The sequence below is a fragment of the Anabas testudineus genome, chromosome 13 (genome assembly GCF_900324465.2).
Source record: "Anabas testudineus chromosome 13, fAnaTes1.2, whole genome shotgun sequence".
Classification (NCBI taxonomy): Eukaryota; Metazoa; Chordata; class Actinopteri; order Anabantiformes; family Anabantidae; genus Anabas; species Anabas testudineus.
In genome coordinates, this window is record NC_046622.1 from 9,746,933 (window position 1) to 9,766,600 (window position 19,668).

At 39.6% G+C, this 19,668-nt stretch overlaps 1 protein-coding gene across 1 annotated transcript in view; it reads right to left on the reverse strand.

Annotated features, from left to right (window-relative positions):
- The window catches only part of lsamp (limbic system associated membrane protein), a 160,606-nt gene that overhangs the window by 30,582 nt on the left and 110,356 nt on the right, over positions 1 to 19,668 (reverse strand). The window lies entirely within an intron of this gene.

Genomic DNA, 19,668 nt, shown 5'->3' on the forward strand with positions numbered 1-19,668 from the left:
ACAAGTAATGATCAATGACTCTGGAATATGCTGAATGCTGGAACATGCAGGTGAGCAAATGAAGAAGATTTTTTTTTTTCCCTAAAGTTAAATCTGATGAGTGGATTTATGTGTGTGTGTCATGCCTACATTGATAAAAATTGGATAAATCTTAACGTGGAGAACACCGGTACCTAATTGGTTACTGTGGATGCTATGCAACTGTAGTCTGGCTGTGGACCTTTGTTGCATGACATCCCTCTTCTTCTCATATCCTTATGTTTCCCAGCTGCATCTCGACAATCAAAAATGAACAAATAATCTCGAGAAAAGTATTGTTAATATTTTCAGCAAAACATGTACATATCTTTGAAATGTTTATGTGATGCTAGAGTTAAGAACTTTATATGTTTATCAATGTTTCTTAGGAGAAGAACAAGCAAACAGACTTTATTATAACCCTATGTAACCCTTTCTCCAAGTTTTTTTTATGGTTGTTCTCAATAAAGACACGAGACATTTTGTTCACTACAATAAAAAAATTGGGTCCTAAAGACAGCAACTAAAACTCATGAGTTTTCTATTAAAATCCATCTGCAATGATGAAATGATGAACAAAACAGAGATGAAGACGAAATCATTAAAACTGTTGACCGTATCATAAACCTATTAGGCTGGTATAATGTTCGTTAAATTCAGTGTTTTCATAATGAATGGTTAAATATGAGTAGTTTATGGGGAAAATAAAAATCATCCTACCACTTACTGCTTTTTATTTTTTATTTTTTATTACCATTCTGTCTGTTTGAGGCTACTACCTGTTCATTTAAGCAATGTGATGAGATAATGCTAGGTGAATAGTCGCAGCTTGTGGCTTGTGGTATTTGCGGTTAGTAGGACTGAAGGTTGCCAAGAGTTGTATCCTGCTGCTGTCAATTCACAACACAGAACAGCAATGTTCCCTGACGCCAGCTGCAATGATAACTGGTTGTTTTCTGAAAGCACTTTTACTGCTTGTCTAGAGTTCAAGATGAGTATATATATATATACTGTATTAAAGTTTGTGGTTACATGTATCTAGGTTTTTTTGTTTGTTTGTTTTTTATGACACTATGATTATGATACTGCACTAAGGGCACAGTTGCTGTCACTTAAACTCTGTGATAAGTTATTTGTCTTTATTTCCCAAATACATAGACAAATAACTCTCAAATACAGTGTATGTTGTCATGTCTTGAATGCAACTACATATCAGGGAAGCTCGGAATGGACTTGAATGCAGCTACAGTATTATAGGTATGCATTTGCTTTTATCATCAATGAAAACAAAAAACATTTTCTCATGATAAAGAAACAAATGTTCACGCTAGCCTGAGAAAACAAAACCTTTTTTCCTGATAATGACATCATTTATTGGTTCATTTGATCACATCTGATGTCTCATCCTTCAAAGTTAGTGTTAATGAAAATATGACTCAACTATCAGACACTCATTTTATGTTAATAAATTATATCGAGATCAAGAAATAATTAACTTGTGACCTCGAGATAGATAATGGCATAAAAAAATGAATATGTGGTCGTTCCCGGCTCCCATACTGCACGTATCTGGATGTTAGTCATCTAAAAGATGAAATCATATTGTACTCATAACCATCAGTGAGCATGTAAATTACAAATTGTACAGATGTAATTTAGGAAGTTAAAATATTTACCAAAATGTCGTAAGTATGAGTCAGTGGTGTTAGACCTTAATTGCCAATGATTAAAATAACAGGCTAAGGTATAGACACTTTAGTTTGACCTTTATTTATCCATTCACACATTTATCCATAGCAGCAGGGTTGGAGAGGAAGCTATTAAAGCATATTGGTTACCAGCTGAAAAGTGTCAGCAGCAGCACAGTCAGCTGTATAAAGTTTGTGTGCAAAATTACAGACTGCCAACTCTTGACAATTGTTGTCAATCTGTCCATAAACAGGGCACTTAAACCCTGACTGCTCTATTAAAGTTACTCAGTGGCCTTGCAATAGAGAATTCACTACAGCAGTAATCCTGCTGTAGATGATATCCATGCCAGCAGGTATTATGGCTTCCTCTTGCAGGGCGGCATGTTTTCAGCTTCACATCTTTCATTTTGGTGGAGCGACTTTAAAGCTTTCTCTTTCTGTGCTGGCTTCACTGTATCACTAACAAACACACATATGGAAAATCCATACTGAAAGCATTTAAGGCTGCCAAGCTGAAAACACATTTCTGAGAACTACATCATGAGGGAATTCATATGTTATTTAAATCTAATAGAAGTTGCTGTGTTGAATTGAAATTAAGCTGTCCCGTTCCTCCATATCGACCATGTTTTCCAAGAAACAATATTTCACTATTTGTCTCTTTTAGATTGTTTCTCCAGAAAGGTTATTATTGAAGCTTTGTCTCCGAACAACATCGCTAACAGCCTCCACTGAACTAACATCTCTCTGGCTCTCCCTCTTACACACACGTACATACTCACAACATCCCCAAGTAACCCGTCTCTGTAATACCAACTGACAAGACAGTCACAATTGTGCCAAACTGCATTTTAAATGAAGTCATACAGAGTTACTGCTGTAGTCAAATGACCAGGCTGAAATGAAGATGGGTTTTCCAGATATGGGGAGATGGAATGCGGGGATGCCGGGGCGTAGGAACTCAATTGAGGTGACAAAGAATCCAATTGTTTTTTTCCCCTCACCTCAAAAACAACCAAAGAGGGGTGGGGTGGGAAAGTTGATTTGCTCAGTAGGTAGGATGTGTGACTGGAGAATGAATCCTTGGAAGCGTAGATAACAATGAATCGGGTATGAAACAACTGCCCATACTCTGATAACCCTGTCACCTCCATAAATGAGAAGAGCGACAACAGGAAAGATGGAGAGAGGAGTGGAAAAAGGAGGTGAAGATAGAAAGACAATAGTGAATGACATTTCAGCTCTAACAGCCACATAGTGCCTGGTGTCCAGCTGTCAGCACTGAAGAGGGAAGAGGGAGAAGCAAAGAGTGAATTGTATTCTTAGTCATAGGTCAATCTTGAAAGAACAATGTTGGAAAGGGCAGCTCTTTGAAAAGCACTTCATCCCTACAACTGCAGAATGGATGAATTCCGCAGAGACACGCTGCACTCTCTGCTAATGTCTTTTCTTATGGCTTGGTTTGGGTGAATTATGTTATAGGCACAGGCATGGGCTAAAAACATCCACCTTTAATGTCCCGTTGAGTACAGAACAAAACAAAAGTGCACACTCCCTTTCACATGCACTTACATCTCTGTCCTCTAGATACTTTATTACCTTATTTTCTCCTGTAATTATATCTTTCACATCCACTCTCCAAAGCACAAGCTACACTTTTCAAGAGCATTTTTCCTCTTCAGATTTGGCAGCCTTCATCCCCCACCCGCCTTAAAAACAACACACAGACAAAGAACCAAAAAACAAAAAAAACATGGCTTCCCCAGCTAACGATCTTCTATTTGGTCTGGTTTTCCAATTCCTCAAAAATAATAAATCTCTGATGAAAATGTTATAAATACACTGACCTTGCATTCAACTCTAATTCCAAACTTCAAAGTACGAAAGAAAATAAACACAGTGAAAGACAGCGTGAACAGAGACAGGCAGAGAGAGAGAGAACAAGTAATTAAGGAGGGATGTGTTTGTAGGTTGTAGGTTGTGCATTACCAGTGTGCCTAAGTAGAGGAGGCGACAAAGCATTGAACTTATATCTTTGCATGTTTGACAGCTCGCTGTCCTTTCATTGTTGGCCCTATGTGCACACACTTATTGCAAAACAGCCCAATAAAAACAACAAGCAATTGCAATGTCGATAAGAATTGAATAGAAAGAAATAACACAAATAAATAAATTATGATTTGTGTCTGACTGTAGTCGTTAGAGCTTACTATTATTACTTCAACCACTCCGGATGTGTGATTAAGCAGTTATCACGACTGTCATTATTCAGTGTCCACTTATGCATCAGAAACCCCGGTGTGATTGTATATAATGACTCTGCACCATTTCATTGTTAAATTGAAGGATCTGTCCCTTTTCCTCCAGGTGGTTGTAAAGATTAATTCATTGAACAAAGCTTTCATGCAGCTAAATGATAGATAATTGGAGAAAATGGGTAAACGTTTTCATTGAAGTAGTAGTAGTAGTCTTGCTATAATTACAACGAACCTATTTTTATTCCACTAAACATTATTATCCTCCACTTTACAAATGACATCCGATGTGGCAGGTGGTTAACACTGTCACCACACAGCTAGAAGGAGCTGGGTTTGAATCCACCAGTCAGCCAGGTGACTGCGTGCAGTTTGCATGTTCTCCCCCGGTTAGGTTGAGTGGTGACTCTAAATTGCCCATAGGCGTGAAATGTGAGTGTGAATAGTTGTCTGTCTTCATATGTCAGCCCTGTGACAGACTGGTGACCTGTCCAGGGTGTTCCCTGCATCTTGTCCAATGACAGCTGTGACTGGCTACAGCACCCCCACGGCCCTTAACAGGAAAAGTGGTTTAAGATAATGGCTACCTTTCAATACCAAAGAGGGAGAAATCAGGGACATGGATGGGGTCAATGGGTGAGTAGCATGACTGTCTTCCACACGGGAGACAAACAGTTAATCTCCTTGTTTTTATTAACCATACATATCCAACATGCCCTCATGTCTATATTTCCTGAATTCCAGTGACTAACTAAAATGTGATTGATGTGAAAACACCACTAGTTTGTTTCAGGTAAAAACCAATCCTGGTAATGTGCATTTGTCCTTTAATTCAGTTACGTCTGAAGTAAAATACATGCACAAGCTGTGCAAGCAGCCTAACACTGGATTGGACCAACAAACCAGACAGAGACAACATCGACATTAAGCCAACTAGATTCTAAAACACAGGTTCAGTGCAAAAACAACTTGCCCACAGGCATTTCAATAAACTCTGTCTGGCAACATTAAAATACCAAAACAGGTACATTTGACATGCATAGTGGATAGATGAGCAAGCCAGACACAGGAAACATCAGGAAAAAAACTGATCAAGTGTGTTTGGATGGACAACAAAGTGAGTGTTTATAAGAGTATAATGTTTCACTACTGTTTGGTCACTGATACAACAGTCTCTGTAACAATGTGGAAACAGAGTTTTCTTCATATACAGTACAATGCCAAGTCAGCATTTTCATTTTTAGAGAGGCCATTTTGGAAAGACTCCATGTTGTGTGGAGAAAAATCCATTGTAGTCTGGATGAAGGGCAAAAACAGAGAGAATAGTGTGTCTTGATGAAATTAGTTGGATTAGTTTTGACGTAGCCTGAGATACTTTGAAAAGGAGGGTCTTCTAAAAATCTAAATGCCCATAAAGATTATCTGTCCCTCAAACAACCAATAGAAGCATCATGTGAATTAGTACTCTTATGTCTGAAGGCATTTCTTGAGATACAGGGAAATAGCACCCCCATGGCAATTCTTGATGCATCATAATGGTGGATGGCAAACCAGCCACTTCCTTATGTTTATAGAATACAGTTTGGTTACCTTGAGGCAATAAAATACTAGGCATAGACACAAAAACAACATGGTTAGGGCACTGTATGCAAAAATAACTAAATAATAAAAAAACTGAATTGAGTGAATATAATCTAGGTTATACAGAATGGTTCAAATCATATATTCTATCAGGCGATAAAGTTGCAAAATGAAAAGTTGAAGCATGTATGATTCATTTCGATGTTTGTGCTGCCAGTATGAACAAAACAGTTTGTATGTACCATCCATGCGTACACATGATTGTGTGCAATGAAGAATGGCAAATCCCACCTGCTCCACATCTGCTCATACCCAACAACTAAAAAATGTCTCTTTTGGTGTACTATAGGCCAAATGCTTATGAAAAACAAAGTAGGGCAGTTCTTTGAGAGAAAATGGTGCAATTATTAAATAAAAAAAGAAAGAAGATTGTGAAGATAAACTTCATGGACAAGGTGGTTGTGCTCAATGTACTGCAGCTCAACCTTGATGTTTGATTTGGTATTTTAACAACTGACAGGTCCAGTTTAACAAAAGTCATGGCTCCAAGAAAGATGATTAATGTTGTGAACACTCATGGAAATGCTAGAAAACACAGCTTGACCTTAAAGGTGCACAAATAAACTAATAATTAACAACAATATCATCCCTGATTGTCAAAATCTGGAAGGAACAAAAACAACAAATAGATAAAGCATGCACCTTAAATCAGGATCAGAAAAATAACCAACTTGTTATAGTGCTACTTGTTCCCAGAGAGCTCTGCTCAGAATTTCTCCAGTACTCTCACTCTCCCACTCTCCATGTTTCCCCTTCGGTTCTTATTTCTTATAATGGCAGGTGGTCTATTCTCTGATGTATCAAAAATACACAAACACTCTTGCTTAGTCCGTCTCGGATGCAGGTGTATTGAGCATGAAATTAGCCTTTGAACAGAAACAGAGGAGGCAGCAGGTAATACAGGATGCAACCTTGCCCACCTGGACTGTGTCAGATTGCTTTATATTGAAGCTAAACTGTTCATTACAATTCAAGGATTACTGAGCCAAACTCGGTTTTGCTCTTCAGGACACCCATAGAAAACTGCAAACAAGAAGTTTTGAGCCTTGCATGTAAAAAATCACTCTTAGTGTGTCCCCATCGTGGACGACTGGCTAAGAAGAAAAGGAAAACATATGTGACTTTACGGACAAAACATTTTGGATTGTAAATTAACTATTTTTTGTGCAATGGCATAACTACAGTTTTATATCAAAAACATTAAAGTAGGGCACTAAATGATCTATACTGCCATTGTTTTATGTGTATACCATTTTACATGTTTTGTATTTTCCCCCTTGGGTTCATTTTGCTTCCTCCTACATTTACCCCCCACTGGCTCTCAATGCGACATTTAGAGGAGTGATGTGGCAGCGAGTGTAGAAGAGGCGGGCGATTATGCACAGCTAATTTGAAACCATTAGAAGATAATCAGGAGAAAACACTCACAGCTCTTTAGCTTTCAGTGCTTGGAAGCTTTACTGCCAATTACCTGCTTTCTATAAAACAAGGTCATCCCAAAAACTCCTCTCCAAAAGCCCCAAAAATGAACAATAACCAGCTTGTTGGTCATCAGCGTGGCCCCTGTCGCAGCTCTGATCGCATAACTTTACTTTAAACAAGCACACGCTGTGCCTCGACGCTGCTGTGTGTTTATTTCCGTGCTTATGCGATTTTTGCCTTTTCCTGCGACTCCACTTTAACACATGGATTTTACAAGGCAATCCGTCATTGCTTAAACTTTAGGACTAGAAATTCCAGGGATGAAAACACACATCATCAATCTTTGGCTTTTCCAGGTGAAAGGAGGAGCAGAAGAACACGAACCCCACAGTCACATGATGTTGGTCTTTAACAAATCTGCAAGAAAGATTTGCCATCTTACACTTACTATGGCTTATTAAAAGAGTTTTTGAAAGAGGAAAAAGGGCCAAAGGGTAGATGAGCTACAGTACGAAAGAAGAAAAGTACTCACTGTGCTAAATCTCCATATGCCTGCAATGTGCTTTTGTTGATAAAGAATATCTCTTTAGGTTAACACTAAGCCTTATGGCTGGGCTGTCGGTCATACTGAATCATATATTCACTACTGTATGCATATCGTACACCCAAACACAATCACAAACACACATTCTCTAACTTAGGGAGTTATTGATGTTGACATTTTTTCTCAATGTAGGACAAGATACATCTGCATGAGCCACACACACACGGTCACACGTTGTGGCACCACATGCAAAATACAGAGGAGCACTGATCTCGTTTGATCTGAGACCTCGGGGTGTGTTGTCTGCAGCAACACACATACACACTAATTTCTCTGTGCCTCTCACTGCAGAATTGAAAGGAAGGGGAATACATAAGTCTGAGAAGTGGGCTGACGCTGCTGTTAGTGCTGCAGAAGAAGGAGCTCGAGTGGCTCGGCTATGCCACTGGGCTTAGCTGTTGCGAAAACAGGAGAGAAAAAGAAAAGGTAGATGAGAGGGGTGATGACAGAGAAGACACCAACTGTAGCTATCAGCAGCGGCAGTGCTTTAAAAAACCCCAGATGCCTGTGCAGCTTTCAAAGGAAGTACCAGATACGAGACAGATGCAATGGCCTGCTAGAGGCACCGATGGAAGGGAGGGAGGAAAAAAACTGAGGTTTCTCTCTGTGTTTTTCTAAAGGAGAGATTTCTCCATTTGAGACTGATATTTAGAGCTCATTTTACTCAGGGACACTAAGGTGATTAATTAAGGAGATGCTTTTTCAGGCTGTGTTCAGGGTTCCACAGGGGCAGCAACTTGTAAATCACTTGAAGATTTAATTGGTGTTTACACTGAAAAAGGGAAAACAAGAGCTGTGAGATAGAAAGGTGTACTATAGCATTTTATTTTTGCTAAGGAGACATACACACTCAGCCAGGAAGGGTCAAAGAAGAGAAAATGCTACAATTTGTTTTCATCAGACCAATAATGGCAGCTCTTGCACTTATGAAAAATGTCTGTTTATATATTCTATAGAAGCTGTAATTCTTATCTTGGCCTTACTGAAGTAGCTCCGTAAACCCGTTGCCTCTTCAGGAGGCAAATCTTGGTGCCCACAAAGTGCGGAGGGCTTACCAAAAAAAGGCAAAGCAGATTTTGCGTTCAAGCTGTCAGATGATTTAAAGGCTGATAATATCACACAGGCCCATGATAATAAGAAAAACAAATACGGCTAGACAAGCTAAATCCAAGGTTACAGAATTTGGCTGTAATGGCTGCCTCTCCCTCTAAAGGTACCATTTCTTCAGCTGTTTAATACTTCCTGCCCTTTGTTCTTCCACTCCCAAAGCCCATTCCTCATTATGTCACTTTGCCCAGACAAGGGTTATTGGAGACCACAAGCCCTCCCACAACCCAGATACCTCCGCAGCTCAGTTTGGATGCCTTTTATGCCCCACTACTTCCCATTTTCCTCCCAATGTGAAATCACCCTGATCTTCTCTTTATTATTCCAAAGCAATTTCCAGCCTTGTCCAGTACAGCTGGTTCAGCAAAACATGATTTCTTTTAGGGAGTCAAAGGTGTTGTGCATTTTTTTTTTCTTTATCTTCTCAAGTTTCTCTCATTCATCGTCCCACGACTTGAACTGATTAAAACTGAACAATTAGGCTTCAAACTGACAAATTACATTCAAAACTCCAAAGTGCTAAATCTACAGTATATGAGCTGCAATGGTTTGATTAAGAGAGTGAACATTTTAGAACACACACAAAAGACTGGAGCTGCTCGTGATTACTGAACAGAAGTACTTATTTTCTTCATTACAACACATTAGTGAGCCTGCACAGTATTATATTGATTTATGCAAAAGTGAAACTAGAATTCAAAGCAACAACATACTATCTCATGCAGGCATTAAAAAGGTTCTATCAAATTACAGCTTGAGTTATTGTGGCATTCAGATGGCCTTTCAGGATAATTCCCTTGATCCTTAAAAGCCCTCAAGGATGTTCTGTGGAAGTCAAGCCAGCAATCAGCACTAGCTAATCAATACTACCTGATTTGCACCCATTTGCTACTATTCATTAGATTAAAGTGCGCCCCATAAAGGGGAGCGTGAGTGTGTATTTCTTGTGCACATGCATGTACAACAATGCCTGTACAGAATCAAACGCAGACTTCTTTGCTAGCAGCCTTTAACTTTGAACTTGCAGCCTTGCTGATGAACTCTCACCACCCAAGCTCTTCAGTGGGACAGTGCAAATGAGAGTGCATCACATTATTCAAACTTAATCTTTATAAATACGTATGTTGACTATATAATTCTCAGTGTGTGTTGGAACAAGGTGTAGAAGGAAATGGCTGGGTTGGGGTTCACTGTGGCTAATAAGCCAATTATCAATAAGGAAAATGACACACTCCAAGCCTGCACAGGGACCTCACAGACTCCTGCAGTCGCTACAATGACATAAATGTGCAGGGTTTTGCACCGCCTCCTGCAGGAAGCATAAATTGGCCTTTATAGGTTCAATTCGCTGGCCCAGTGGGCTAAGGTTAGATTAGAGGTAAGGTTTCATGTTGGAACTGAATGTCAGTCTACTGTTGTAAGGTTCTGTTCTTTCTGACCAATCAATTCAACCTTCTCCTGATGTAGTCTTACTTGTCATATATGCTGCAGTAACTAGTAAGGCCACTAGATGTTGCCAATCTACATTACATAACTGTTAACACACATCCTCAATCAAATAAAACTGTGTGGGAACCTGGCGTCACTCCTGTTCCACACAACATACAGTGCATTCAGTAAGTATTCACAGCTTTTGCTCAGTAGTTTGTTGAAGCACCTTTAGCACCAATTACAGCCTCAAGTATTTCTGAGTGTGGTGCTACCAGCTTGGCACACCTATTTTTTGGCAGTTTCTCCCATTCTTCTTTGCAGTAACTCTCAAGCTCCATCAGTTACAATGGGGAGTGTCGGTTTCTCAGAGGTCTACAGACAGTTTCTTGGACTTCTTGGGTTGGTTTGTGCTCTGACATGCACCGGTGGAGTTGTGGAAACATCTAAAGGATGATCAGTTGACGCACCAGAGCTAATTTCTGGGTGTCATGGCAAACACTGTGAATACTCATGTTTTTTTTTTCTTTCAAATTGTCACTATAAAGTTTTGTTTGTAAAATAATGTGAAATAGAGTGAAATAATAAATGTATCCATTTTAGAATAAAGCTAAATGTGGAAATAAGGTAAGCTGTGAATACTTTCTTAATTTCTTCTTTTTAATTTGAGGAAATTGTCATTTAAATGTGGCATAAACTTTCTGGTGTCTCAGAAATTAAGATGTATGTAATTTTAACTTTCTGTAATTTTTCTGTCATGGTATATTAAATCTCTTCAGGTGTTAGATAGTCGTTGATCTCTGGCTGAAAAAATACAGTAACTACTGAATAAAACAACTACTGAATACAAAAAAAAAAATGGGTTGGGCGAATCTATATGAAAGTTTACACAACTTGAAGTGTCCCATTTTGCTTGGAAATGCGAAAACGAATCACTGCCTTTGTGTTAGTGTTGATTGGGTTCCAGATCTGTAGACTCTCAACCAGCTTGTTGGTTCATACTGTGTGAAGAGCTGTGAACAGCTGGTAGAGTGGAGAGCACCTGACACACTCAGCTGGAGACCACAGCACCGTGCTACACGCACACGCACACACACACACACACACACACACACACACACACACACACACACACACACATACACACACACAGGCTGTAACTGGGCTCACAGCTGCTGCTGCTGCTGCTGCTGGTGTTACGCTTGTTGATGGGCGGGTTGTGCCATCACACTATCTCTCCTGTGCCTCAGTGGTTGTCACTCTTACTGCCTTTCAACTTCCTCTTTTAAATAAGCAGCCCTTTTATCAACTCCTTTTCTTTTTAATGGAAGCATGCACATTTGCACCTGCGCATTAAGTTTGTGCACACAGTACATAATACAACCTCTATCCCTATGCTTATCTTTTTCCCTTCCTATCTTGCTTTAAATCTCTTTTCTCTTTGTCTTTTGCCATTCTGTCTCCTCAGCTCATCACTGTCACTCCATTTCCCTTCCTCTCACTCTTCCTTCCCTTAGTCTCTGTTTCTGTGCTTTGCCTTGAGATGCAGTCTAATGAGCAAGTGGCTGGTGGTGGGAGAGTGTTTTCTAGCTCTGAGGAGAGATAACAAGCCCATATGTTATTTACCACAGTGGCCACCGCAGCAGCCGCCCAGTGCCAACTCTCAAAGACCCTCCCAGGAACAAAAAAATAAAAAAAACAAACAAAAAAACAAAACAAAACATATTTGCCATCAAATCCATAGCTGTGCCATCAAAGTGCTGAGATGAGGCACATACTCGACAACACTCAGCTATTTTTTCTGTGAGACGCCTTTGCACTAGAGTGCAGCATTTTGTAATGAAGAGTCGTAAATATTTTTCTTCCATAAGTGATTTAGGGAAAATATTTTTTTTTCCATTGCTGAGATCTATTTTTACTCCCTCCAGGTGGCTGTGTACTATGCATGTGTGTTTAAAAGAACTTCAAACTGTTTGTGGATTAGTGTTAAGTCTGAACCAAGTGATACCGAGGTACCTTTGAAGTCAGTTTAAGTCACTTTATTAAAAGTAACCTTAGATCTGATGCTTTAGTTTTTATATTCGCATTCAAATATATGAACTATCTTCAGTGACTGACAATTGTCAGCATCACCTAAATGTTTTCCTACTCCAGCATTTTTGAAAAGCAACCTTACATCAAAAAGTTATCTAACAAGACATATGCTCCATCACGAGAGATGTTTAGCACACTTCTGTCACACAGACGACTTGGTACGTAAAGCACTGCATCAGCATTGGCTGCCATATGGGCCAAGTAAATAACATGCCAAACATCTGGTGGGGCACTGGGCACTGGGAGATGGAGCAGCCAAATACACTCACTAGAAAAGGCACAAGTGTGTAATCATTCACAGCACATGACAGATGTCAGCCAATAAACAAAAAAACTACTCCTGACATGAACAATAGTGTTCGGATCTCCTCTTGCATATGCTTGTCAGTTCAAACTGAGCATTAAACGTGACTAAGACTCCACAGACACGTTAGTGGTGCTGTGCAGTTTTTTTTTTTACTGACTGCTGGCAGGAGAAAAGGCTACAGAAGTGGTTTGAATCCACATGGGACACAGTAGTGCTGAGTCTGAGTCGTCAGGAAGCATCTGAAATCAGATATCTCTCAGTGTGCATCTGAAGAGCTGACTTGTGCCACTGACACACACACCAAATGCACACAAAACAAAGACTATTCTTCTTCATGCTGCTTTCTTCTCTTCCAAGTTCTAAATGGATCTAATAGGTAGAACATTTAACAGAGCACACCAGTCACATATAATGGTTCATCAGTTGAAAATGATTAATTTCTTCTAATTTTTCGTCTTCTGTCCTGAATAAAAGCATCCAGTTAATGTACAACAGAGTGAAATGTTAAAAATACAGCTGCAACAAATGTAGGTGACATTCTTTAAAGACAGCCACATGTTGTAACACATAAGACACTAATACACTAATACATCCTCTATACACACCAAATGTATTATTTTTTTTACCCCTTAGAGAAAGCAGGTGAGGTCAGGTTTAACTGTGCCACTCAATCTCACTTCAAGAGGCATTCACAAGCACGAGGAACGGCATGCCAAAGGGTTGTCCATCTATCTGACAGGCCCGGGACACATAGAGGGTGGAAAAAGATGGAGAGACACGATACTGGCAGGTCCTACACAAGTAATGGGTATGTGTTCAGACAGTGGAGGCGATGCAGAAAGAAATAGTGGCCCTCTACATCAGAGATAACACCAGGGGCAGATGCTGGCCAGAACTTATGGCCAATGGTTCACCTGGTTAGTCTGTGAAATATGGCCTAGATGGCTCACTTGCAGCCCCTGTCAATACCCCTCCTGTCATGTGTGTCCATGGGATGCCCCCATTTAAATGCATGAGAGCTCCTCTTGCAGCCAGCATAAAGAAGATTAAAGGAGACTGTAGTTTTATTTTATTCTTTTACTTTTTAGAGACTCAGCCTAGGCAACATAAGCTCAGCAGCCCAGGGAGAAAAGGGAATGGTAAATAGTTGCTTTCATTAAAACTTCAAGGAGTCAGTTTCATTATGAAGGTTCAAAGGCAATGGAAAATGTGTGTGGCTGCCTTCTCCCTCTCTCTTTCTCTATCTCTTACACCTCTACTTCATCCAACTGTGTAGCTACATGGAATAATGGGCAGTGTGACAGCTGCAATGTGGAGAGTGCAGAGTATATGGATGTGTGTCTAGTCACTGGTCTGCCATCATGCTCACAACTTGCACAATGAGGTGAGGCAGTGCTGATGTCTGGCCTTGAGACGTACAAGCACTTCTGCAGGGTTTATTGGGGACGTTTAAAAGTCTTGAACCTTGGGCTTTGATTTCTTCTTAATGTGTCGAGTGTTTACACTCTACAAATAAGGCATCGCGAGTTTTCAGAGATGGATGAATCTACGTTTGTAGCGACAATATGAAGTGATGCATTTAATGCTGCACTGATTCATATTTTGATATTAACAGTGGATCAAAAGATTATGTGTCAAGTAAGATAGGTTGCTCCTAGTGACAAACCCAGAGAGACTTATCACCCAACTGTGCTGTTCTCCACAGCTCAGCAGAGAGGCTTAATGTCTTTTCTCTCACTGGCTTGGTTTTTACAGCTCGCAACTTTACTGACAGCTCGGTCACATATCACATTAGTGTCATTTCTAGACACGAGCGAAAAAGTTCTGCTAAATTGATTATGTGCTACCTGGTGCTACCATTACCAAACAGCATCAAGATTAATTGGTGGATATGGTGGTAGTCTAAAGAGCCAGAATTCTCCCACAGGAGTTGGTATTTACTGAAAGCTGAGCTAAAAGCTGCATTTCTAATGGGCTTCATCAGAAGGTGAGAAATGCAATCCCAAATTAATGCTCAGTGTCTGCTCCAAGTTGAAAAAGATCACTTTTTCCTAACATATTAGGCTTCATAAATTAATAATACATAAGTGTTGTGGTTAAAGCTTCTACCACTGCCCCATGTGGCCAAAGAAAAAAATAATCCATTGATGCAGATGTAAAAAACTAAGCATTTGTAAAAATTTACCACACACCACAAAAGCCAGTCAGAGAAATGGCTACAGAAAGAAGTTAAAAAACATTTTTTGGCGGTGAGAATTTATCAAAAAATGATTTAAATACAGTAGCAATCTTTTCAGGTGCAACATATCCCTATAACTTCTCACTTTTCCCAGTTGAATTCCTACAGAACCATCCATTCTGAAAATCACAATGGTGAGAGAAATGTCAGATTCTGCACTTCACAAATCCGTGCGTTCCTCTGCAGCTTGCCAAACACGCTAAGCATGATTCAGCTCAAATCATTGTAACACACAATACAGTATGCGTCATTTTAGACCAAGTTTCTGCTGTCATCTTAAAAAGATCATCACTACACCTTTAGACAAAGCTACGCGGCACCAAGGGTGGTATGCTGTATGCTATAAACACTAGACAGAAACTAAATTCTTCCATGCTTTATGTGATCTCTGACTGGTGGTAAGACCTTGACAAGCAGCTGACAAGCTTTGCCTTCAACGTGAGGCTGCTAACAGCTGCAGGAAGGAGCTTAGTGAGGAAGAAATTTTGTTTATGTGTTTGCTTTTCTTCCTTTGGTGAGTGGTACAGTAGGTTCATTGATCTCTCTTAACAGGCTTTTTTCAGACAGGTAAGGAGGAATCATTCAGCTGAGAGCATGTAGTCTGATCTCCATGGCTGGCAGCAAAACAAGCCATAATGTGTATGTGGGTGTGATTATGGTGCTGTAGCACTAGAGCCAGACAGACTGCCGGTTTCTAAAATTAATGGTGGCCATACCTAATCCTCATTTACCCTCTGCATCCCTTTTAATTCCCCAGTCTTTCAATCTCTTATCCTGTCCAAACAACATGATGGTTTGTGTGAGAGGAGGTAACAAAATACCTCAGCAACAATACAGATAAGGAGTGGTCCAAGATGCAGAAATGTGAGGGGGTGTGCAGGAGCAGAAGAAAAGAGGAAGGAGGAGTAGACATGAGAAGAGGTGGTGCAAAGGATGGTGGATAGATAGCTTCCCAGACACCACGCTGAAAGGTTCTGATTGTCCCATGATAATTGTTAAAAGGTCAGTCTTCTTCCTTGCACAGACTGTAGAGCAGAAGATATGCGCCAACACATAGCCACACAGACTATATGCACGCACACTCACCAGCCCCCTCCTGCTGGGGTGCTCTTTAGAGTGACATGACTGACTTTAGAGAGTTCTGCGGATTAGCTCTTTAAATACCACAGCATTGTGATACAAGGTTGGAATAAAAAAAAAAAAAAAAAAAGAAAAAGAAAGGAAAAGACAGATAACTGTGGAAGAGGAGGCACTTGATGGTTCTGATCTGATCTGTGATATTCAGTGATGCCTAGCAGGGATAAAGGTTGTTTCCTGTGGCTGAGTGAGAGTCGATAAAAAGCATAGGGCTCACACTGTTAAAAACAAGGAAAAGAGCACTTGGCAGATATAAAATAAAGGTTAAATCAAGCATCATGCTTGAGGAAAGAAAAAATATTTTCTAGGAGTTCTTTGCTTACAACAAGAGTAAACAGAACTCTAACACTGCAGCAAACTGTCGCTGCATTTGTCTGATTTTTTATGCAACAACATCCTGCATAAATTCTGTCAATTCTCCATGCTCCAGAGCAAGTGTCTGCAGTACATTAACATGTGTCGCTTCTCAATGGACACAACATATTGAAATGGGGTCACAGCAGCCAGGGAACAGCTGCTTACGGGACTATTCACTTTGTCTGCTACTTTATAGTCCCTCTGTTTCCGTGACATTTATGAATGAATAATACCATCTGTCTTGGAGAGAAAGCTGCTCACAAGGAAGGTTTGGGTGATAACTTGTAGATTTAAGGGCTAATCCAGATTGCCTAGACAGACTGTTTCAGGCCATAAACCCAAACAAAAATAAGACTTATGATATTGTATTAAAAAAAATAGGTACAAAGACGCAGTCTCGTAACATAAAAAACAAGGTTGGGAGAAAATAAAACAAGCGAGTTGTTTCACAGGTTACGACAAGACAAATTTGAATTGTTTTATAAAAAGGCCGCTAAAAGCATTTCATATAGGTCAATGCATATTGAAGATATATCGTTAATTTAAAAGTGACAGTATTGGATCAATCCTGATATGAATCAGCTGATTAAGCACTGTCAAGAAGGAGGTAGACGAAGGAAAAAAAACAAAACAAAACAGAAAATGATCCAAGAAAGCAGTCTATTACAGTGCGAGACACAATATCAATACTATTGACAAGCTTCATGGTACCTGGCAAGCAATCAACACACACATCTGTATAATTGGCTTCGCAGGCACACACAGACACACATGCATTCATTGAAAAAACACAAGCAAAGTGACAATTACTGTCAACTGTTGCAGCTCCTTCAGCTCGGGATGCACGATTCAACAGAATGACTTTCGATTTACACATGGGCAGATTAAACCAGAGACTTGAATCACGGAATAATAGACAGCCGAATCATTTGCTGACTATTATTTTGCTAACTGGTGAAATAGCACAAAACGTTCTATACACTAGAGTTCAACAAGCTGCAATATTTCTGACTGGGGTCAGCAGTTTGCATGCTGATCGGCAGTTAGAGTACAGCGAGGGCTAAACGAAGTAAAACTTCCAGTCCTGTGGGGCGAGTATTATAAGAGGACCTCATGAGATGAATGAATCACTCTCCAGCCGCTGGATTTTATAAAACACATTTGCATAGCATATTGAGATTTGCTGAATTTGCTGAAACATTGCTTGTGGATGCTGTTACACAAAGGACTGAAGAAAAAAGGCTGGGGTGGGGATTGGGGCTATTTTGGGGCTTATGCTTTATGTTTTTAAAAAAAAAATCTCACCCTGATTCCTTAAAATAATTTAGTGGTGTTATGTAAACAGGACTAAGAGATTACAGTCATACTAGTATGACTAGTATACATTTAGTACATTTAATCTTTTTTCTACTGTAAGATTCATGACAATCAACAATTTCTGTCTAGTCCAAACAGGCGGAGTGACAGCTTGACCATCTGAACAACACTGCCTTATATGACAATGTACGCTCGCTTTATCATTCATACAGCACTTTTGTTAAGGGTGACCATTTGTAGTAGGAGCTTGTCAGTTCATGGCCAAAATTACGTTGTCTTTATCTATTCCATTTCTGCTTCTATTTCCACAACAAAAGAAGATAGAACTCATCCATCCTCTGGAACAAGAAAAATAAATTGCATGCAGAGTTTGATTGAGCGGGGATTAATTTTATCGGAGGATCTTTGTCTTCAACTAAATATAGTACAGTATTCATCAGCCACAGACATGGCAGAACAGATTTGATGTTGTCATACTTCCTAATGCAAACGATTGCTGTGCCATGAACTCAAATATTAAACACTAAGCAATTAAGGCCAAAATGTTAGTTTTTCTTTTGGTTTACAGGGCATGGACATTCCTACATACTTAATATAATAATAAGATATCTCCTATCACCATTATAACGATTCTCTCGTACATGTCTACTCTCACATGATTGGTGCTGCTTTATTACCCTCTTACACAGTGTTATTTCATGCTCGCCACTGTGCCACTTATTTTTTGCTCCTATCTGATCTAGTTTCACTGCTGTTGTTCACTGTAATGATGTTACTATGTTACAGTACTTGTTTAATAGAGTTGATTATACCCCATGACACTGAGCAATAGACCATGCATTTAAGTAAGAATTTGTTCTTTTAGTGGCTAACTTGATATAACAATGTTTAAAAATAGACACAGAAAAGGAAGAGAAAGTGAAATTATATCCACAGTTTCCACGTCCTCAAGTTTAATCAGTTCCATGCAAATGGAGAAGGCTTTAGTTCATTCATTATGACATCATGGTTGCAAAGAAATAGCTATCAATCTTTTGCAATACACATCAAATGACAAATATTTTTATTTTACATTGGGGATAATGCAATGCGTCCAGTAGCATTAATTACAGCCAAGTGGTTTGTATGAGCTACAGACAGGTTTGAGCACTGTGGATACCACCTAGATACAGCATCACCCATAGAAAGCTATCAGATGCAGCATCAATAGAAGACACTTATTACTATTTGATCAAATGATGGAATAAGAAATCTTGAACTTTATTCAGGCTTAAAACATCCATTTAATGTGGCAGTTATCATTTTAAGATGGGTTACTTGGTTCAAGGAGGTAAAGTGTGAACCAGCTGTGCTCTAGTGAGTTTTGCTCTAATGTTATTGAACCAAAGTCGAAAGTCATATTGTTAAACGAGTGGTTAAATGTGTACTAATTCATGATTCTGTCCATTTCTTCAAGATTTTTTCATGATTTTTAACTGTGGTCATAAATAATGCTTACAGTACATCCTCTTTTCCTGTCTAAACTTGGCACACATCAAAGTTAAACCATCAAATCACCACGACACCAGCCTGGGCTTGCTCGTCGGCTAAACTTCCAGCTCTATGTTTCACAAAAATCAAATTGGATTGGGGTGGAAAGCCTGCCATTAGATTGGGATTCTTGTCATGTGCAGTGACCCTGCTGCCTGGTGCTACTTGTCTGCGCCTTGTGAGTGCACCACTTTTTCATCCCTTGCAAATTTACTTTGTCTGATCATTTGTTTTCCAATTACGTCTCTGTCCCTGCTAGCGGAAAATTGTCAGCTTTGGTTATATGAACCTGCTCTTGGGTCGGTAACCAGGGGCAATGTTTGATGCTTGAAACATTTTCATACCCATTAAAAGATGAAGACAGGGTGAATTATTATCCCCCAGAGTTGATTGGGTTTTGCGGGGGCTGGTTTAGGTTGCTCTGTGTGATGGTACTGTATATGAGATTCACACAAAGACACACTGTTATCTTCCCCCAGTGAAAGACTCAAACTACACAGGGAGCAGTGGAAGTTGGAGTT